Source organism: Pistacia vera, unplaced genomic scaffold (assembly GCF_008641045.1).
Source record: "Pistacia vera cultivar Batoury unplaced genomic scaffold, PisVer_v2 Contig454, whole genome shotgun sequence".
Taxonomy (NCBI): Eukaryota; Viridiplantae; Streptophyta; class Magnoliopsida; order Sapindales; family Anacardiaceae; genus Pistacia; species Pistacia vera.
This window is the reverse complement of record NW_022196284.1, coordinates 271,295-294,748: the sequence shown is the minus strand read 5'-3', so window position 1 is coordinate 294,748 and position 23,454 is coordinate 271,295. Positions and strand designations below refer to the sequence as shown.

General features: G+C 39.8%; 1 long non-coding RNA gene and 1 pseudogene across 1 annotated transcript; one reads left to right on the top strand and one right to left on the bottom strand.

Moving 5' to 3' along the window:
- The first annotated feature begins 1,775 nt into the window (after positions 1–1,775).
- LOC116144736 lies at positions 1,776–4,914 on the top strand (annotated as a pseudogene).
- Positions 4,915–20,970: 16,056 nt separating this feature from the next.
- LOC116144737 lies at positions 20,971–23,165 on the bottom strand. Its single transcript, XR_004130316.1, has 7 exons — positions 23,074–23,165; positions 22,831–22,970; positions 22,605–22,702; positions 22,466–22,508; positions 21,631–21,726; positions 21,351–21,563; positions 20,971–21,281 (listed from the first exon to the last, which is right to left on the bottom strand). It is a non-coding gene; the product is annotated as an uncharacterized LOC116144737 (long non-coding RNA).
- Between the last annotated feature and the right edge of the window lie 289 nt (positions 23,166–23,454).

Genomic DNA, 23,454 nt, shown 5'->3' with positions numbered 1-23,454 from the left:
TGGCCCTTGACCAATATCAAATTCTGCTTATGTGTGAACTTTTGTATTGTACTCTATTTTACCATGATTTTACTCTCATCCTACTCCCTACAAGCAAATTTATTTAATTTTCATTATCATATTTTACCAAGTCCTATGTTTGCCTTGGTATTTTACCATGATTTTGCTCTCATCTTAAATCATTCTCCAAAATGGTGAAACATTTATTAAAAGAAAGGGTCAAATGCTTATCAATGTGAAGTCATCAATATCAGAGAGATGCCTTTTGATAGCAGCATTCTGATCTTGAATGACAGAATTAAGCTGAGCTTTTTAAATATCAACACCTCTTTTTGAGCATTCACTGCTATCTTACTAATTTCAGCACTAAGGGGCTTCAAACCTTAGAACTAAGAAAATATAACAAAACAAGTAAAGAAGAAGTAAATCGCATAAGAAAAACAGTAAGCATAAACAAGAGAAAGCAAAAGAAAAAGACAATAACCTGAGAAGATTTGCCAGCAAGTGAAGATGCCAACAATTGAGTATCCATTTGACCCATATGAGTTTCTTCAAAAGGGAGTAGAGCACCCAAACTCAATGACAAAGCAAACTTTTTCACTCAGTAAACCACTTTTGAAGACTTTAAAGGATCATTGCCAGAGGGGTAAGAAATCCGTTAAAAAGATGGAAAAGATTTTAAAAAGCAAAGAAAGATGTGAGAAAGGAAAAAATGAGACTAGTAAAAACAAAAAACCTTAGATAACCCCTCATAATTTGAAGAGTCAAAAGTTGTGCACCCAGGATCGGAAGACGAGGCACCATGTTCATCACCGCGATCATTACCAGTAGAAAAACCAGGAAAGCAAGGGGATCTGGAAACAAAGAAACAGTGCAAGAAGAACATGGTTTGTGATTAACACTAAACCAAAGCTTGTGATCTCTGATCCAATGAGGAAATCCATGCCAATCAATATAACCAGGAGCAGAAAGATGCATGACAACGGATAAGGGCAAATCAGTGCAAGAATATTTCTTGGCATCCTTGGCCAGTGAACGAAGAAAAGCTTCGCAAGCCAGCATTGGTTCCTATTTATATCGTCCTGAAAAAGAAAAAAGTTGCAGAATTAAAAAAGGAACAAGTAAAAGATGAAAAGAATGGCAAAAATTCACAGAAGAATTTTCGCAAACACGTGATGGGCATGAAGGAGAAGCATGGNAACAATGTAAGCTTTAGTAAAGAGGGACCTTTGGTTACCGTTTACAAGGTTACAAGACGTGTCATTCAACTTCCTAGGAAAGCTTTGGAATATTCTGATTTCTTTTCATTTTAAGGTTTCGAGGCCGAGGAAATTGACTAAATTACCCTTCTATTAACTTTAACGTCTAACTTTGCTTTTCAGATGGGACGTTATAGATTCGTTAAAGATAAGGTGGAAAAATGTAATTCGGCCAGGCATTAATTTGCTGCCAGGTAAACCGAACATTTTCGTGCTGCCAAGTCTCGGTGTCAGTAGGACAATAATATCGCAATTTTTCCACGTGAACTGGTCCCTGCCATACAAAGTAAGATGGTATATTATAACCGATATTCCAATGCCAATATCTGCCCTTCAACGCCAATACCGCTGTATATTTTTAATATCGCGTGACAGCTGGCACAATTTTAGCGAAACTGAATAAATCATGTGCAAATTTGTTTAATTTTATTATTCATTAATAATTCTGACCGCCTCCTATATATTCATACTCTCATTTGCATGAAACGTGCACCTCCTCTATCATCTTTGATCCTCAACCAACCCCTCCTTCATAAATCAACTCAACAAAAATTTTCCACCTTCACAAATCACTTCAAAACTTTTTCCCACAACAAAATAATGGGTAGCCTTCAAAAAGAGCATGAACTTGAAAATGAGATAGTCTCAGTCACTAACCCCTTGGACTCCGAGGAACTCAGGAGGCAAGGCCATATGATAATAGACTTCATTGCTGATTATTACAAGAACGTTGAGAAATACCCGGTGCGTAGCCAAGTTGAACCGGGTTATCTTAGCAAACGCTTGCCAGAATCTGCCCCAAATAATCCTGAACCTATAGAAAAAATCCTCGAGGATGTCCAGGAACATATTGTCCCCGGTATAACGCATTGGCAAAGTCCTAATTACTTTGCATATTTCCCTTCAAGTGGCAGCGTTGCGGGGATTCTTGGCGAAATGCTTAGCACGTGCTTTAATGTTGTAGGGTTCAACTGGATGTCATCACCGGCTGCAACTGAGCTGGAGAGTATAGTTATGGATTGGCTTGGTGAAATGCTGACGCTTCCAAAGCCTTTCCTTTTCTCTGGCAATGGAGGCGGTGTATTACAAGGAACTACTTGTGAGGCAATTCTGTGCACTTTAGTTGCTGCAAGAGATCAAGTTCTAAGGAATATTGGAAGAGAAAATATAACGAAGCTTGTTGTGTATGGGTCTGATCAAACTCATAGTGCAATCCAAAAAGCTGCTCAAATTGCTGGAATCAATCCCAACAATTTCCGGGCGATTAAGACGACCAAATCTTCATTGTTTGGCCTAACCCCAGACTCGCTACTGTCAACTATTAAGTCAGATGTAGAAGCTGGGCTAATTCCATTTTTCCTTTGTGCCACAATCGGGACGACGTCAACAACTGCAGTTGATCCATTAGGACCCCTGTGCATGATCGCAAAAAAACATAGCATATGGGTGCATGTTGATGCTGCATATGCAGGAAGTGCCTGTATTTGCCCGGAGTTTCGCCATTTCCTCGATGGTGTTGAGTATGCAGACTCATTTAGTCTGAATGCACATAAATGGTTCTTCACCACTCTAGACTGTTGCTGTCTATGGGTGAAGGATCCCAGTGCTCTTATAAAGTCGCTTTCAACATATCCTGAGTACTTGAGGAATAAGGCTAGTGAGTCGAAGCTAGTGGTTGACTATAAAGATTGGCAAATAACCCTCAGCCGAAGATTTCGTTCCATGAAACTATGGCTGGTGCTAAGAAGCTATGGAGTGACCAACCTGAGAATGTTCCTACGCAGCCATGTGAAGATGGCCAAAGCATTTGAAGAGCTTGTCGCTAGTGATTAGATGTTCGAGATTGTTGTTCCAAGAAATTTCGCTATGGTTTGTTTTAGAGCAGTGCCATCGGTATTAAGCTTAGGTAAAAACAAGTATAAAAATCTCTCAGTCTCAGAGGCGGAGCAAGCGAATGAACTGAACAGAGAATTGTTGGAGTCGATAAATGCATCCGGGAAAGTGTACATGACGCATGCCATGGTGGCCGGAATTTATATGATAAGATTTGCAGCTGGTGGGACTCTAACAAAGGAAAGACATGTCAGGGAAGCTTGGGAGCTGGTGCAACAACACTTGGAAGCCATACTATGCGTATCATTTTGAATGCTATCAATCATTATTTATCTGGTACATATTCTACTCATCTTTAACCTTTTCTGTGCATAAATCATATCATATGACGAGATAATTTATTACACTATATATAATGGCACTAACTGACAGTCATATCTTCAAGGGTCGGGAACCACGCCCCTTCGAAATTCTTAGGGTTAGTGGAAACACACCCCTTGAAATTCTAAAATAGACGCCTGGAATTTATGAAGTAATAAATTATTACGTTGACTTTGTATTGTTAATATATTCGTTAAAAGTATATAAGAGTTGAGTGATTTTTATTAATATAATTACAAATTTATCTTTAAAATTTTGCACCAACCAAGGAGATCCGATCGATTTTACCGGGATCGAAACTATTATGCACGTAATTAGTGATAATTAGCAATGAATTTGAATAAAATAAATTAAAACCAAAGAGATTTTTTAAGTGGTTCAGCCAGGTTAACAGCCTACGTCTATTGTGTTTTTGTATTTGCAGTAAGAGCTTACAATGCAATTTTTATCTGAAATTCATGACCTCCTCCTCATTGTGTGCATGGGTTTATATACAAGATTTATACAAAGGAAGAAACGAAATTGAGGGGATTACAATTGATTGGAACCATAATTATGTTATCCTCGTGATCGGACGCTGTGATTGGGCAATAATACTATTGATCTAGTCATTCTCACAGTATCTGGGATCTGAAGTAATCTGGAGATTGCTTGAATGATTCCTCGAATTGTTCCCGACTAGCTTATATTGGGTCGATCAATCATAGTTACCAAGCTCATTCTGGGTCAAGCTATACTCTCAAGTTGGCCCAAGTTTAGTGGAAAAACCACACATAACATTTAATAATATTCAAATTTATAGACTATTTCTAATTATATTTCACACTTGAATTTTACACCTATCCCTTAAAATTTGAAATTCCCATATTTTTTAAGATTTTACGGATCTTTAAGTAAAATCTTTAAAAATTTTATTTTGTAGGATTTCCTTTTTTAACATTTTTCCGTCTGTATTTAACCTTGCGTTGCATCAAAAAATTAATTTAACCTTGTACATTTTGAAATTAACATGAAAAATTAACAATATGAAATGCTGTTGATAAATTATAAATATGTACCATTAAATTTGAATCTAATAATGATTAAGCATGCTCTTGATGAAATTAATATGAGAACGTTTTGACTATATATATATATATATATATATTGAATATTTTTTTAAGTTTAGAGTACTGACCCATTATCATTGTTTTGCAGATGAAATAAGGTTTTCCGACTTCTTCGATGTTAAAGATGTTTGGATTCATATATAAGTTGCTGTAGCACATGAAATAAGCGTCTTGATTTATTTGATGTAAAAGATGTTTGGACTGATAGATTGTTGTAGCTGATTACATGTTTTGGGCGTGGAATTGTTTTTATTTGAATTTGGAATTGAGCTCCTAAAACTTTTATGTTATAAATAACGTATTATTGATACTTTGGTACCATTGATCTTTTAGTATTATTGATGCTTATATATATAGCCATTAGATTTTAGGGGTGATTGTTAAAAGTAAGGATCAGTAGAATCGGAATATGCTCTATGAAAGACGGCTTATTTTTGTCCCAGTAAATTTGGTCCTTCAATCCTTTATCTGTTAAGGGTGTACCAACCTGATACTGTTATAAGCCAATTAGCCAAACGGTTTTTCACGTCAAAGGTGGTTATATATCGGGTTCTTTTATAGCTTCAGTTTCAAACCTGCCTCTTCATTTGTATATGTTTTTAATTTATTTGTTTCCGAATTTTTATCCCTTAGATCTTATATCTGAAGGCTGGACTACAACCATACAGACAGGATATTTACTAGCTCCATAAAATAGTATTACTCATATTTATGATCTATGTGTTTCATGCGGTACAATAACTATGCCAACGGCCAACCCCAAATAGTTATTTGCCAGTAAATTGGTGCTATTCAGAATGTGGAATGATTTATGTATACCAACTCCATTAGCAAATTTCTCATTCATATGCATTTTACGCATGCGAATTACCATACCGGGTCTTGACTCTTCAGATCCTGAAAGGCTATATCAATTATATACGAACAATTTCGAGTGGCCAAGTCCCAATGAGGTCCCAATCTTTCTGAGATGATATGGTCCCAGTATTGTTTCTGGCCGTATGTGGTCAACTTTGTTGCTATTGATCTTTTAGTACGGATCAATAGAAATCGCATATACAAAAAGACAAGATATATGATCTTATTTTCCATATTTATATCAGCCATATGTTTCATGCATATAAATATAATATTTGCAGCCTCGTTCAGTTTAATTTGTGGACTTATGTTTTTGACAAGTCCGCTGGCAAAATAATTTTAAAGTAATCCACCAATTATTTTATTAGACTTGTATTATAATTCTCTTTAATTATAACTAATGGTCAACGCAAAAGATTAGACGAGACCAAATAAAAAATGTTGATACACACAAGATAAAGCATTGGTTTCACGTGTTTACCTTATACTCCTTCAAAACAACAAATCCACGGATTTTAAAGATGCAAAAACTATTAAAGCAAACATGCCTAGTTATTAACGGATTTTTAAAAATTTTATTTTGTAGGATTTCTTTTTTTAACATTTTTCCGTCTGTATTTTTGCATTGCATCAAAAAATTAATTTAACCTTGTACATTTTGAAATTAACACAAAAAATTAACAATATGAAGTGCCGTTGATAAAATATCGTATCAATCCAATGCGATGAATCTAATAATGATTAAGCATGATTTTGATGAAATTAAAATATTTAATATATATATTCTTTGTATATTTTTTTTAGTTTAGAGTACTGACTCATTATCATTGTTTTGCAGATGAAATAAGGTTTTCCGACTTCTTCGATGTTAAAGATGTTTGGATTCATATATAGGTTGCTGTAGCACATGAAATAAGCTTCTTGACTTATTTGATATAAAAGATGTTTGGGCTGATAGATTGTTGTAGCTGATTACATGTTTTGGGCGTGGAATTGTTTTTATTTGAATTTGGAATTGAGCTCCTAAAACTTTTATGTTACAATAAATAACGGTATTATTGATACTTTGGTACCATTGATCTTTTAGTGTGTCTATATATATATCTTGTTAAACATACATTTTTAGCCATTAGACTTTGGGGGTGATCGTTAAAAGTAAGGATCAGTAGAATCGAAATATGCTTATTTTTTTCCCAAAAAATTTAGTCCTTAAATCCTTTATCTGTTAAGGATTTACCAACCTGATAATGTTATAAGCCAATTAGCCAAACAGTCTTTCACCTCAAAGGTGCTTATTTATCGGGTTCTTTTATAGCTTCAGTTTCAAACCTACCTCTTGATTTGTATCTGTTTTTAATTTATTTGTTTCCGAATTTTTATCCCTTAGATCTTATATCTGAAGGCTGGACTACAACCATACAGACAGGATATTTATTAGCTGCATAAAATAGTATTACCCATATTTATAATCTATGTGTTTCATGCAGCACAATAACTACGCCAACGGCCAACCCCAAATAGTTATTTGCCACTAAATAGGTGCTATTCAGAATATGGAATGATTTATGTATTTAATGTTCACCAACTCCATTAGCAACTTTCTCATTCATATGCATTTTACACATGCGAATTACCATTCCGGGTCTTAACTCTTGAGATCCTGTAAGGCTATATCAATTATATATGAACAATTTCGAGTGACCAAGTCTCAATGACGTCCCAATCTTTCTGATTGATATGGTCCCAGCAGTGGGAATCCAGGATTTTTGTCCAGGGCCTCCGTGGCTCAGCCATTATTTATTAAATAATTAGTAAAAACTTTAAAAAATATCAAACTTTAGTCAAAAAAATAATAATATACTATTAAAAACCTGAGAAAAAAGAATATACATTAATACAATATTTTCTTAATTGAATAAATCTACGAGAAGCAAAATTTTTAGTAAAAGTGTTGAGTAAACCTTGAACAAAACCTTCTTTTAATATTTTTATTTTTGGCTATCAAATATAATAATATAAATTTTCATAGCGTTGGTCAAACCTAGCCTAATTAAGCTAAAGTCAACCAAAACTTAAATCAAATCACGTTATATTGACTTTTAATATGAATTAATAAAAGAGGAGAAATTTTTTTAGTATAAACATAGATAGTAACTCAAACTTCTTTAATAATTTTGAACAACTGAACGGTGACATTTAAAATATAAGAAAGTGGTGGGTGAAAGATGAAGAATAACATCTTTTAAAATATAGTTAAGGTTTTAATTTAAGAAAGCAGGTTCATTCTTAGACAGAAAATACAAAATAAACTCACAAGATTAATATTTTTTCTCTCAAATTAGAATAAAAAACCTCAAAAAGAAAAAAAGTAATTCAATCATTAAATAAACTAAATTAAAATGAATAATACATATACCTAAAATCTATAAAACAGAAAACGGAACTAATTATGACACCTTAAGTAGTGAAAATTTAACAATTTCAGTCTTCAAAAATTTTAAGAGAGAATAACATGAGAAAGAGAAAGGGAGAATAAAGAATTTGTTGATAAAATCATAAAAAAAAAAAAGTAAAATTGTGTAGAAAAATACTGAAGAGAGTTTTAAACTTTTAATATGATATGAGTTTGAAATATATATATATATTAATAACAAGTTTTTTTTTAGACTTAGATGTATCATACCGTATAATAATTTTATTTGTTTAAAAATTTGAAGGTATGTCTGGATATATATATATTAATTAATAATTTTTAACGTCTTTTATATTAATAATTTTTTTTTTTTCAAATCCGAGGTAAGCCAGTCTCAAAAGGGCTGAATCCGCCACTGGGTCCCAGTATTGCTTCTGGCCGTGTGTGGTCTACTTTGTTGCTACTGATCTGATCAATAGAAATCGGATATGCAAAAAGACAAGATATATAATCTTATTTTCCATATTTATATCATCCATATGTAATATAATATTTGTAGCCTCGTTCAGTTTAATTTGTGGAGTTATGTTTTTGACACGTTGTCTGCTGGCAAAATAATTTTAAAGTTATCCACCAATTATTTTATTAGACTTGTACTATAATTCTCTTTAATTATAACTTATGGTCAACGCAAATTATTGGACGAGACCAAATAAAAAAATGTTGATACACACAAATAAAGCATTGGTTTCACGTGTTTACCTTATATTCCTTCAAAACAACAAATCCACGGATTTCAAAGATGCAAAATCTATTAAAGCAAACACGCCTAGGCGTCAGCTGTTAAAGCTAATCGCTCGGCAAACCATTTTGACATGATTTTAGAAAACTGAATTTCAGCTTTTGTCAAGTCCTTATTAGGCTATTGCGTTGTGTGCCGACCTAATTGCGTAATTTCATTTATTAATTTTTATTCAGATAAAAATCCAAACAATAAATAAAACGCATAACAACTTTCTTATATGCATAAAACGCATGCAAATTACAACACGTGGTCTTAATATCCCGTGAGGGCTATTGCAATTTCGACCGCGCATGCAAACCTTTTTTTTTTTTTTTTTTTTTCTAAGAATGTAGTTTTAAATGTTTTGTTCGGAAACTATATTATCATAATTAAAATTCATTTAAAGGGATGGGAGATGGAATCAAACTAAAAAAAAAAAATGATAACGGAACGTTCTTGCTTAGTTCTTGCTTTAAGAGATTAATTTTAATCATGCAAGTTAATTAAGTGTTAAACTATTGTTTAATTTTCTAATATATAGAAGAAAGATGAAAGAGAAAAAATTCTTAGTTCTCATGGAAACTGAAATTGATTTGAATAAAATACTAACAAGAATTTGGAAAGTGTTGATGCGTGATTTTGACACCAATGAAACGTACGTGTGAAATGTCAGGTTGACCTCCAAAAGACACATGTGAATGGTTTGGAAAGATGAAAGTAAATGCAGTGAGAAATGAGTTTTAAAGTGGTTCGGACGCTAAGGAAGCAAATCCTACGTCCACTGATGTTTTTATTAATGATAAGGGTCAGGTCGCTTTAGACGATTGACTTTACACTGGTAAAACAAGGTATTGAAGTCTGTCTTTTCTAGAGAGAGAGAAAGAGCTTTTTCTTTTTGCAAGATTAAAATGCGCGAATCCCTTTGATGAGAGAGGGGCTCCCATTTTATAGTGGGATGCCTTGAGGTCATCATCATTGAATCAGCAAGTTAGTGGGATGATCCATGCAAATCCTTCATTTAGAGTAATTCACATGATTTGCTGCAGGGGTTGGACACGCGAGGTCATCACAACTTCTCACTGGCCTGACGTGCACCCATTACTTTGATGGAAGCAAGTTGTGGGTGCCACCATGATCATACGAAGCAACTGCGTCAGAAGGGCAGTAGGCCCTTCCCGAGGCCTGACCTTACACACTCAATTGGACGCCACGTCAGCCCTAAGTTCCTAGGCATAACAGAAGTCCCCTAATTTTTAAGGTTTGAGAACCGAACCTTGGAAACTATTAGTCATGCCACAATTGGATGATTCCTGGAGATTCTGGAAATTCCAGAAATTCTGGAAATCTCGACCTACCTGAAAGTAGGTCGGGATCGAACTTTTTCGAAAACGACCTCGCATGTTCATTGTTTGCAGGGAATGAATGACCTGGTTTCGTCAGACACCACTTGTTGTCCTTTTGCCATGAGTGCATTTAATGAAGCAGTCCTTGTGCTGATAGACATGCCCTATGCGTGATAAGTGCCAGCCAGTTGCATTAAATGCATTGTACGCTGACACAGTACGCCTTATCAGGACATTAAATGCGCAGTACGTTGGAACGACGCCTTTTATCAGAGCATTAAATGTGGGTTTGAAACATAATTAATGCTCTGAGGAAGAGAGAATGACCGTCGTTTTGGCTTTTCAACGGAAGAGATGAAGGTCTGACTTTATCCAGTAGTGACGCTCACTCTTCCCCGCTGATGTACAACACATGGCTGTGATCAATGGTGAGAAACTTTGCCGCCCAAACGACGTTTCAATTCTGAGAAACCCAAGCGCCGATTCATACGCTATAAAAACCTCGAGTCGTTCTCAGACAATGTCACTAGAGCCTTTTTTTCTTAGAAAGTAAAAGATTTGTGCAGACTTGGAATTTCTGCCTTTCAAACCGACGTTTTTAAGCATTCGGAGCGGAAGTTAATTTCACACTCAGTATGGTAAGAGCTTCTCTCTGTTTCCGTTTTGTTATTTTCCATGGTTGAGTGGCGTCTGTCTTCCGGTAGCCTATCGGAGATGAGATGCTTAGGTTTGGTTCAAGCCATGAATGGCGGCTTGGATCATGCCGTTAGGGTTTCATTTGGGATTTTGGGAGTTTGTTTTCTCCCACATCGTCGTACGAAATAGCGTACGATGGCTAAATGACCCTTCTGCTTGTCACTTTTGCAGACTGGCAAAATGGACCCCTCAACAACTGGACCCGAACAGGGAATCAGTTTGCCCCCACAGGGTGCTCCAAACATCCCTATCGAGGTCTTCTCAGTGCTCACTGGGGAAGAGCTCGAGAGGGTAATAAAGCAATACGCTATCGAGGTAGATGCTTTCCTTGACGTGGCGCACTCATCGCGGTACCCGCTAAGTAGTCTGGCCATGGTCTCCGAGGATATCATCAAGGGTGGGGGACTGATCCCCTTCCACCTTTTTATTAGGTCGCTTTTGGACCACTTTGGGGTTGCGTCGATGCAGTTGACCCCTAACGCGTACGTCATTGCTGTTGCAATGTACATCGCGTGCCAAGAGAACGGACTGGGCGAGCTGACCGCGATGGAGGTTGGCTGCTCTTATTATTTGAAGAAGAGTAAGGACAAGGATTCTTACTCCTTGTCCAGGCGACCTATTATCACCGATGGGATACACAGCTATCCGAGTAACACGGGTGCTTACGAAACGAAGTTTTTCTTCTTTCGTTATGATGGCCATTGCCGCTTCCAGGATCCGAGTAGGCCCCTTTTCTTTTTTTTTTTTTTTTTTTTTGAAATGCGTTGTTGTTCTAACGACCTAAATTCTTTGTGACAGTTAACAAGACGACCGACCTAGGGCTGTTCCTCGATAGACATAGGATCGTGCATTTTAGCTCCTTACCAAAGGATCAGCGTGATGCAAAGAAACTCGTGACAACAGCGAGTTTGCGGAAATATGGTTTCTTCAACGCAAACGCGTTGCTAGAGGCCCCATTGAGTAAGTCTTGCTAACTGACCCCTTTCTGGTCGTGAACCGAGATAATTTGCTAACGATGTTTTGTACGCAGTGACCATGCCTCCGAAGGAGTTAGAGCAGCCGCGATGAAGGCAGGTCACTTTGCCTCGGACAAAGAAAGCCAAAGCAGCCGAAGCTGCTTCGACAGTTCAACCGGCAGAAGGCGTAATATCGGGCCCACTGGCGCAACCTTCCGAGATTTCTCAAGTGCAACCGTCAGAGGATGTACCAACATGAAAAGCAAAGGCTTCCGAGCAGTCTCTTGCTTGGCCGAAGCTGAAGACAATGGCCCAGCGAAAGAAGAGGAAACAGATTCAGGTCAAAGAATCAGAGACTGAATCTGAGGGCGACCAATTAAAGAGGTCGCGGTCGGACGCGAGTAAGTCAGGCAAGGCGCCTATGGACGACACGACGGTTGCTGAGGCGTGTTGGACTCGCTGGGGAACCTACCGAAGTACCTGCAGCCGGTGGTATATGCCCTACTGGAATGTGGACTCTCGGAATCTTTTGAGCAGTTTGCAAGTTCTAGCGACGTGGACCTAATGTCCACATCGGTCCAACACTTGAGCAAGGTTAGCGAACTGTCCTCGGTGAGGACTTCCCTTAGCTTCTTTTGGTTAGCTAACTCTTTCTTTCTTTTGTTCGTAGGCTCTTCTTTCCATGTGAATGTCCATGGAAAAGGTCCAACTGGGAGCTGCGAAGGGAGGTGTTGCTCTGAAGGAAGAGAACGCAGTGCTCAAATGAAACCTGGAAGCTATTGAAATAGAGAGAAACCTATCTTTTGAGTCGACGAACATGTATCTGAACGAAAGAAACGTGGCTCTTCGCATGGTGGATTTCCAGAAAGCGCAGCTCGAGAAGCAGGGAGAGGAAGTAAAAGAGCTACAAAGGACCATAGCTAGACTCTCCAAGGAGGCCGGGGAGAAGGACCATGAGCTCAAAGTGACCTCTCTGTAGGTCCTACGAACAGAGCAAGAGAGGGACGCCTCCGAGAAGGAAAGGTAAGCTCTTGAAGTTGAACTTCAGGAAAGTCAAGCAAGAGTTGCCTCCTTAACGCAAGAGGTGCAGGATCAGCCAGCAGAGGTCGAGGAGAAGGCTGATGAAGCGACGGCTTCCCGACTAGAAGGTTCGGGACATGTTGCGGACAAACCTTTAGCCGACCAGCCCTAGGACAAGGAGCTCGGCTCTGTAGGGACTGGATTAGGTCTTGTAATAATTTCTTTTTTCCTGCTGTACTCCACAATAATAAAATACATTTTTACCTTTACAATTTTCTGTTCGCTTTATTATACATGAGTGCTCCCTGATTGCTTACATTTACTGAAACAAGTGTGATGATATAATACATTCACACGAACAAGATTACATGCGAACAAAATGGCACTTTACAAGAAAATTATTTACAAAAATTGCAAGTTAATTTACAAGGAAAACTAAGTTCGGAATTACTGATAGTATGGTCGAAGGTGTTCAGTATTCCAAGCTCGGGGTACCTTGGAACCGTTTAGCCTTTTAAGGTGATAAGTCCCCGGTCTTATCATTTTATCGATGCGGTATGGACCTTCCCAGTTTGGTCCTAACACTCCCGCACTTGGTTCCCTAGTACCGAGAAGAACTTCCTTTAGCACAAGGTTGCCGACCTGAAAGTCTCTTCGCCTGATCTTTGAATCGAAGAACCTCTTCTCGCGTTGCTGGTAGGCTGCTATCCTTAGCGATGCCTTGCCGCGATGTTCTTCAATAAGGTCTAGGCTTGCTCTCATAAGTGCTTCGTTGTCGGCCTCACTATACAAGTCCCTCCGAAGCGAACCAGTTCCCACCTCAATAGGGATCATCGCTTCGCATCCGTATGCTACCGAAAAAGGTGTTTCTAAGGTGGAGGTCCTTGGAGTTGTTTTGTATGCCCATAGGACTTCGGGGAGGTCGTCAGCCCAATTCCCTTTGGCTGCGCCAAGTTTGGCCTTCAGAGTGTGCTTGATGGTTTTGTTGACAGCTTCAACTTGGCCATTTGCTTGTGGCCTTGCTACCGAGGCAAACTTTTTATGGATGCCCAACTCGTCACAAAACCGTATGAATTCCTCGTTGTCGAACTGCTTCCCGTTATCTGAGATGAGGGTATGAGGAATTCCGTAATGGCACACAATATTCTTGAAAACGAAATCCTTGAGCTTCCTGGTCGTGATCGCGGCTAGCGGTTCAGCTTCGACGCATTTGGTGAAGTAATCTACCGTAACCACGACATATTTGACTCCCCCTTTACCAACTGGCATGGGACCGATGAGATCGATCCCCCACATAGAGAAAGGCCAGGGGCTAGTCATGGTTACCAGTTTGTGGGAGGGAGTTCGAGGTATATTCGCGAACCGCTGGCACTTATCACACCTTTTGACGAAGTTGTAGGCGTCATCTTGGATTTGGGGCCAATAGTACCCCTGACGAACAACCATATTCGGGAGAGATCGCGCAGTGGTGTGATTACCACAGATCCCTTCATGTATCTCCCGCATGATATAATCTACTTCTTCGCTGGCCACACATCAGAGGAGAGGGGCACTAAATCCTTGCCTGTATAGTTGGTCTCCGATGAGGGTGTATCGAGCAGATCTCGTTCGTAGAATTCTTGCCTCGACCTTATCGTTAGGCAAGATCTCATCATTGAGATACCGAATAATGGGGGTCATCCATGAGTCTGAACCCATTACATTCATGGCCTGTTCGTTTAGGCTAATACTTGGGATTTCGATGAATCGAACAGGAATGTTCTCAGGTGCATCTGAGTCTAACGATGAGGCTAACCTTGCCAGGGCGTCTGCCACATAATTGTTTTCTCTAGGGATCTGAGTGACTGTGAAGTGCTTGAATGGCTCGAGTGCGGCCTTAGCTTTCTTCAGATAGTTGATCATGTTATTTTCCTTGGCTTGATACTCTCCCAAAATCTAGTTAACGACCAGCATAGAGTCACTATGGACGCTAATCACAATTGCGCCCATTTCCCTGGCCAACCTAAGTCTAGCGAGCAGAGCTTTGTACTCGGCCTCATTATTAGTAGCTTTGAAACCGAACCGGAGAATGCCATGAATGTGGGCCCCTTCGGGACTTAACAAGAGAAGGCCTATTCCAGCCCTCTTTCTGTTCGATGATCCATCAACGTAGAGGGTCCATGTCGAGAGATTTTGAACAGTTTTTTGGATGACTTCGTTGGGCTGTCTTGACTCGTTTGCCGGATGATGCGAGAACTCTAAGATGAAGTCGGCAATAGCTTGCCCTTAATAGCTGCTCTTGGTTTGTAATAGAGATCGAACTGGCTGAGTTCCATGGCCCACTTGAGTAATTTTCTCGACGCCTCCGGTTTTTAGAGGACCTACCTAAGTGGGTAATTAGTCAATACATGAACTGTATGGGCATGGAAGTAAGGTCGCAACTTTCGGAAAGCGATCAGCAGGGCATAGGCTAATCGCTCCATTTTCGGATACCGCATCTCGGCATCCAACAGACACTTGCTCGTATAATACACTGGCCATTGCGTTCCACTCTCTTCCCAAACAAGAGCTGCACTGACCATGAACTGCGAGACGGACAGGTACAAGAGGAGGATCTCTTGTGGGAGAGGTTTGGACAGGAGTGGTGGCTTTCTGAGGTGGTCCTTTATTCTCTGGAAGACCTGTTCGCACTCGGGAGTCCATTCGAACTTCTTATTAGCCCTGAGTACATTGAAGAATGGTAGGCAGCGATCTGTTAACCTTGATATGAAGCAACTTAGCGCTGCTATATGCCTGTTCAGGCTCATAACCTGTTTTTTGTTGGTCGGGTTCTTCATATCGAGGAGAGCTTGAATTTTTTCGGGGTTGATCTCAATACTCCGCTGGTTAACCATGTACCCTAGGAACTTACCTGAGGATACTCCGAATGAACATTTAAGGGGGTTCAACTTCATTCGGTACTGTCAGAGGATGCCGAACATCTCAGCAAGATATGCCACATGATCTGAAGCGACATGAGATTTTACCAGCATGTCATCCACGTAGACCTCCATCAATCTGCCTATCTGTTCAGAGAACATTCGGTTAACCAGCCGCTGGTAAGTTGCACTAGCATTCTTGAGGCCGAAGGGTATAACTTTGTAACAGTACAGTCCCCGATCTGTAATAAAAGATGTATGCTCTTCGTCTGGCCCGTACATCAGAATTTGATTATAACCCAAGTACGTGTCCATAAAACTCAGCAGCTCATGCCCCGAGGTGGCATCCACCAGCTGGTTAATTTTTGGCAGGGGAAAACTATCTTTTGGACATGCTTTGTTGAGGTCGGTGAAGTTGACGCAGGTCCACCATTTGCCGTTAGGCTTCTTTACTAGAACTGGGTCAGCAACCTAGGTCGGGTAGAGTGCTTCTCGGATGGACCCATTTCTAAGGAGGTTATCTACCTCAAGCTTCAAGGCAACATATCGCTCTGGATCTATTGCTCTCCTCTTTTAGCGAACTGGCTTGGCTTCACCGTTGATGTTTAATGCATGGCAAATAACATTCGGGCTGATCCCAACCATGTCTGCGTCGACCATGTGAACACATCGATGTTCTCCTTGAGGAGGCTGCTCAGTTCGATAGCGAGCTGGGCATTGAGATTTTTATCGATCCTTAGCACCCTGCTCGGTTTCATGTGGTCGACTAGTATTTCGGCTAAGTCCTCAACTGGCCCACTGGAAGGGCAGTCCTGAATGCGAGGATCTATATTATCCTCGACGGACTAGGCTGTGGCTCTATCCGGCTGATTGCCATTGTCTAGTTGTGATCGCTGCGCGAAGTGCCTTTGCCTTTGCATGCCATCTGAACTGCTTTCATACAGCAGTCCCGGGCTACGCGTTGAGACCCGCTCACTTCCCCAATCCCTGTCGGGGTGGGGAACTTCATTTTCAAATGGTATACTGAAGTGACCGCCTTGAAGTGCCTCAACAGAGGTCACCCTAGAATCCCATTAAAGACGGACGGGCAATCTACTACCAAGAACTCGATTACTCTGGTCACTTCGTCGAAGTCACCCACGTGACTGGAAGCGATATCGTGCCCTTAGGGAGCAGGTGGTCCCCTGTGAAGCCATATAGGGGGAACGAGGCAGGCTTCAGGTCTACTTCGTCCCAATTCATTCTCTCGAAAGTCGAAGCGAACAGGATGTTCACAGCACTTCCGTTGTCCACTAACATTCTCTAGACATTGTGGCACCCTATGAGGGGCGTTTTCACAAGGGCATCTTCGTGAGGATGATGCAGTCAGGCCATATCTTTTTCGGAGAAGGAAATTTCCTCCTCCCGGCGAACCTTCTGTGGTCGTTGTGCCACGCTCATCGCTCTGATAGGCTCGTGGAGTGCCTCGCGAGCATACCTTTCTTAGGCACCTCGTGAGTTTCCCGCGAAGTACGGTCCCTTGAAAATTAAATTTAGATTGCACACGCCTTTCTGATCGCGGCGCTTCTTACTTGACCCCCCTTGATTTTTCTTTTGCGAGGGAGTAGAGTCATCAATATACTCCTTGAAATGTCCCTGCTTGATTAGGTTTTCAATCGCCTGCTTGAGAGCTCGGCATTCATCAGTATGGTGCCCATTGTCCCGATGATAGCGACAATATTTTTTATTATTTCTAGCTGTTGTTGGGGTTTTCATGGGCTCGGGCTCTCCGAGCAGGCTGGCCTCCTCGGATTTATCAAGAATAGCCGATACAGATGCGTTCAGTGGAATACATTGGTTTCTGTCGCGATCGCGACGAGGGACGGGGGCGTAGGACTTTTTGGGCTCGTAACGAGGTTTCTTCCCTATTCGTTGATCGTCAACATCCCCCATGCGATCAGCTCTTCTATTATCCAGTCGACCAGGTGTGCTGCCCGAAGTGCCTTGGTCGTGACGGCGGAGTGCCGCCATTGAGTTTTCTATTCGGAGGTACTTCTCCGTGAGATTATAGAATTCGGTGAGGGAAACATTGTCCTCGACCTGTAATTCTTTCCACAGGTCGGTCTGTGGATGGACCCCGGCTATGATGAGAGTCCGAACAGACTCTTCACGGGTGTGAGCCACTTTGTTGAGCTTTCTATGGAAATGATCAATGTAGGACTGGAGGGATTCATCCCTTTCTTGCCTTATATTGCTAAGTAGCTCAAAGGCATCGAGAACTTCTGATTTGCCTGAAAATGCCTCAAGAATGTCGCGCTCATCTGAGACCACGAACTGATCAATCCTGTTGGGAGCAACCTGAACCACCTTTGGCATGGAAGGTCAAGGTCATTGCCAAACAAAGACATTTGGCTAGATCTGAGACCTGGTGAAGCTCCATCAGGTCGTTAAATTCATACAGATGATCCTGCGGGTCGGAGTTCTCATCAAATGCCCACATGTCAGGCATCCTAAATCCTGGTGGAAGTGGAGTTGCCAACACTTCGGTGGAGAAGGGGGACGTTGATGCGACCTGCCCCTGCTCGTTTTGTTGAGCTCGCAGTCTGTCAAGAGCTTGCTGCAGTTCCTCAATTTGCGGCAATGGAGCCGCTTAGGGATTACTTTGACCCATGCGAGTTCGACCCTCGAGATTACGGTTGAGGAATGTTCGGAGGTCGGGTTCCTCTTTGCCTCGGTTAGCTGTTCCGGCCACTCTCAACACACGTCAACTAGAGGCATGTGATGACGATGAAGGATGCGGGGTATTTTCACGACCTTCACGGTGGTAAGAACCGCCCCACGAGGTGTGGGACCCTCTCGCACAGTGATGATCAGGATCATTTTGCTGGTAGTGGTAGGAATCGCCCCGACCAGCACTTTTACGGGTGTGCTCTTGCGATGTGGCATGGGACAACTCAGGCTGCGTCCTTTCACCGAGTCTCAGCGAGACTGGTATTTTGCTCGGGACGCGGTCAGAATTCGCTAGCCTTTTGGAGCCCGTGGGCTTGCTTTTTACCACTTGTTTTCCCTTTCGTCTGTGCGCTGCAGTGCTTGCGACACGGGCTATTTCCCGTTGCCGCGCTTTCGCATGACCTGCAGGCGTTTTTCGCGGTTGCATCGCCACAGCTGGCGTGGATGGCACGCCTTGGTCCAAACGGTCCAACCTTCGGTTGACCGTCTGGAGGGTATTGTCAAACCTCTCCAGGTAGCTTCTGATAACAGGGTCAAGCTGTGAACTTGACGGGATATCTCCTACAGCATTTTTGTGGGGCTGAAGGTTTTCTGGAAGAGGTGTCCCCTTGAACTTGGGGGAGCCCCTTAGCGCCCTGGTTGGTCTGCTTAGGTTCTGGTTGGCGGGCCATTTGTTGCTGTAGGACCGATAGGTTGGAGATTCTCCTGATGAAGGATGAACACTAAATTGCTCCTCCTTCTAGCGCCAAACTGTTGATGCGTGATTTTGACACCAACGAAACGCACGTGTGAAATGTCGGGTTGGCCCCCAAAAGACACACGTGAATGGTTTGGAAAGATGAAAGTAAATGCAGTGAGAAATGAGTTTTAAAGTGGTTCAGATGCTAAGGAAGCAAATCCTATGTCCACTGATATTTTTATTAATGATAAGGGTCAGGTCGCTTTAGACAACTGACTTTACACTGGTAAAACAAGGTATTGAAGTCTGTCTTTTCTAGAGAGAGAGAAAGAGCTTTTTCTTTTTGCAAGATTAAAATGCCCGAATCCCTTTGATAAGAGAGGGGCTCCCATTTTATAGTGGGATGCCTTGAGGTCATCATCATTGAATCAGCAAGTTGATGGGATGATCCGTGCAAATCCCTTGTTTAGAGTAATTCATGTGATTTGCTGTAGGGGTTGGACACGCGGGGTCATCACAACTTCTCACTGGCCTGACGTGCACCCATTACTCTGATGGAAGCAAGCTGTGGGTGCCACCATGATCATACGAAGCAGCTGCGTCAAAAGGGTAGTAGGCCCTTCCCGAGGCTTGACCTTGCGCACTCAATTGGACGCTACATCAGCCCTAAGTTCCTAGGCATAACAGAACGGAAATAGGTTGTCTAAGGAAAGCAAACTTAGATTTTCTTTTATTATTATTAGTTCTCATGAAAGCTAAAGTTGACTGGAATATAAATTCTTGGAGACAACCTATTTCCTAAGCAAAACGAATATAGATTTTGTCAAAAAGGAAAAATAGCGACTAAAAGTTGACCTAGGAGAAAAAATTATAAATGATGGGGTTAAGGTTATGTGGTTAAAAAGGAAGTTTAGAAAGAAAATTCTTAAAGAAGATTAATTCCAGAATAAAATAGAAAATGTTTATAAAATAATTTTTTTAAATGATTTTAATTATTGGGCATGAAAAAAAAAAATTGCGTGGGTTAAATAGCACCACTCTTGGGTTAAATAAAATGAGTTCAAACCCAAAGGATAACATCATGCGTACTACTAAGTCAATATATTTTTTCTATTTTTTTTTCGTACCCATCTATCTTTATGAGTCGAAATTAATGTATATGACATGCATGTATCAGATAGTGGTACCATTAATGTGATAACATCGTGGTACGATATTATTTCCCAAAATTTCATCTTCTATCACTAAGCTTTCACTAATATAATAGATTGAACTTTCACCAATATGAGAGGCTGAAAACCTATATTAATTTGCTTTTTTCAATCTACAAATAAAAGCGACCTCTTCTCTAACTAGATGGAAGGCGTGCTTGTTACACGGGTATGTTTAGTGATTATTTTTGAAATAGTTTGTAAATAGCTTTATTGCGATCACAAAAATCAATTATATTCAAACATAACAATTGTTAAGCATATTTTGTCATCCAAAATATTATAGTTACCTAATTTTTCTCTTTTGGATACAAAAGAATATATATCGAAGCTAATAATGTCATCCTAACTGTCTCAACTATTATCAAATCTTATTTATGCAACATAATATTATGTTGCATCTATCTTTTGCATAGGTAAAGTAAGCGAATATGTACATTCTTAGAACAGGCAAGAACATAATGAATTTTAAGGACGGATATGATCAGCCCCTAATTTGTTCCCCATCCTGCAATTGTACTTAATGTTGCAACATTTTCCAAGTTCAGTAACTAATTTCCATGGAACCATTTTTGGAGGCTCCAAGTTCAAAAATTCAGACAAACAGTTCCATCATCGCAAATATCGATATGCTTTAATTTGTAAGTAACAAACACTTACATTCTAGGAAAAAGATTATCCATAATTACATAGCACTATGTGAATCAAATTACAGTAATGTACAATGAGAAATCGTAGTCTAAGACAGCAAACATGAAAAGTAACTTATATAATGTTATATAAAGCATCAGATAACCGCAACCAATGAGAATCCACCAAACATAAAAGTAACTTGGAAAAGCAATAGCTTAAAAGATTAAAGGATTCTAACACCATCGATCATTACAATCATTCTTAGATCTAGCTCATTTGACGTTTAACATTCCAAATTAATATCTTACATGTTCTCAACATCCGTTAGCAAGTAGTGGTTAATGGTTTCTTTGAAAATGAATTGGTCAAATCCATATTTATGCCCACTCACATTAATGCTCTTCACCAAAGGCAACGGGAAATCCCACTCAAGCTCCGGGTAAAGGAATGGAGCAATAGACCCACCGCTTGCAGCATCAACATGGATTGAAGTGTCCCGTCTACAAAATAAGTTTGTAAAATTAGGTAATGACTAATTATAAATTGGCATATTAATAATAAATAATTACCCAGTTTGTTTGTTCTTCTCAGTCGAGATCATTCAAAAACTTAACATCTTCAAATTCTCCATTGAGAGTGGAACCAAGAAAAGCAGCAACACAAATAGTGTTATCATCTACCATTTCAACTGCTTTTTGAGGGTCCATTACATAGTATCCACCTCTTAGCTTCACCTCCTTCAGCTCCACCTCAAAGTACCCTCCAAATTTCTCCCAGCACACCTAACGAACGATAATTTATGTTATAATTAATTAATGATAATTCATAAATGGGATGATGAGTAATTACCTGAACATTGTGCTCAAACCTGGACACACATGTCAAAATATGCTCCCATGCCTCCTGTAAATAATTTCCATCTTCATCTGCAATTGTGACTATTGCCTATGGACAAGGTAAAATATCAAATCCAGCATCAGAATGAAGTTCAATGAATTATCCAGAGATGACAGATATATAGGTGTCATTAAGAACATCTACAGTAATCAGATCATACAATTTGAGTTTATGGTAGCAAATGTCATTATGCATTGAAGAATTTTTTTCCAGATTCCCACAAACACACTACTTGGCATGATAAACTACTGCTCCACATGCTATTGGTGTTTGTCATTGTCAAATTAGAAATCTGACTTTGAATTTGAACCCAATTTCTTCTCCTCAAACCACTTTTTTGCCTCTGAAACTGCTGCACCGGAGAGATCTGGCATGTCAACATCTGCAATATAATTACAGCAGCAATCTATCTCCATATTTGACAGCTCAATTTTTACTGTTTTCTTGTGTTTGTAAGAAAGCAATATCATTGACAGATGTTCTATTGGACAGATCACTTAATCTTGCAGCCTCTGCAATCTCAAAAGATGGTGCTATCTACAACTCTTGACTTAATAATACTCGTCAATCTATTGAACTCTTCCCTAGTTAAACATTAGGACCATATATAACTTGGAGTCAAACCATTTAAAAGAGAAATAAGTATAATTAGTATATAGAACCAACTCAGATATATTAAAAGACAACAATAATGATATCATTTCAAAGAGTCCAATAAATTTGAGCAGATACACCATGAAGTTATTGAATACACAAAATAAACTAAATATTAAAAATCAAACTTGACCTTATTTTCTTTGCATCAAGAAACCCACAAAGCTGTGCTACACCTGCACCATCATTAACCACATAACACAACTTGAATCAATCACAATATCCGTATAAACAAAAACAAATCAAAGTGCATAAACAAAACAGAGACACACTTATTAGCTTCTAGCGAAAATATGCGGGTTGTTATTTTGTGTTGCACAAGATTATGGCTTGCCTCAAGTTTATTCTTAACAGAGTGAGTAGTTGAATGCTGCAAAATCAAATCAAAACACACACAATTAATTAGGGTCTAATGCATGGATGTGTTGGTGACAAAATTGATTAAAAAAAAAAGAAAAAAAAAAGAAAAAAAAATTAATGAAGTTCATTGAGTCAGACCGCCCATAAATCTCGAGCATCAACCACTGCTGATGATTTGAAGCCAATGTCACTCAGTCAGCTCTTATGGTGGCTTTGGAAGATCTTCTGTTCCACAATATTACTCCTATCCTATCGCCACTTAGAGGACCAGCCCAGACCTGGAAACTTAGAAACATTTATTAATATAATGAACTATAAATCAGTTGCAAACATTGTTATAAAATACACACACTTATGATATATGGTGATCAAAAGACTAACCTTGGTTAACAGAAATAACCTCCTTGTTGGTAATCACCTCCAATGTGTCCTTGTCCATGGAACGAATATCACACAAGGATAAGGGGAGCCTACAGAATCATTGACAAAAAGTATATAGCCATTTAGAGCAGGGTCAACACCAAGTGTATGTGAATTGTCCTTAATATGATCAATCAAGCACCTTTGCTAAAGCCCAAATGCTGAAGTGGGAGCGGTATTCTTCTGTGACATTCCTCTATTGCCCACCTCAAGCATTTCAAGGTCTAAAGGTTCAACAACAAAGTAAAAATTCGAGTTGGTAAATATAGTAGATTGACATGTTATATAGTTGGCTCTAACCATTCCATCCACCCAGTCCAGCCTAAGAAGCAGAATCATCAA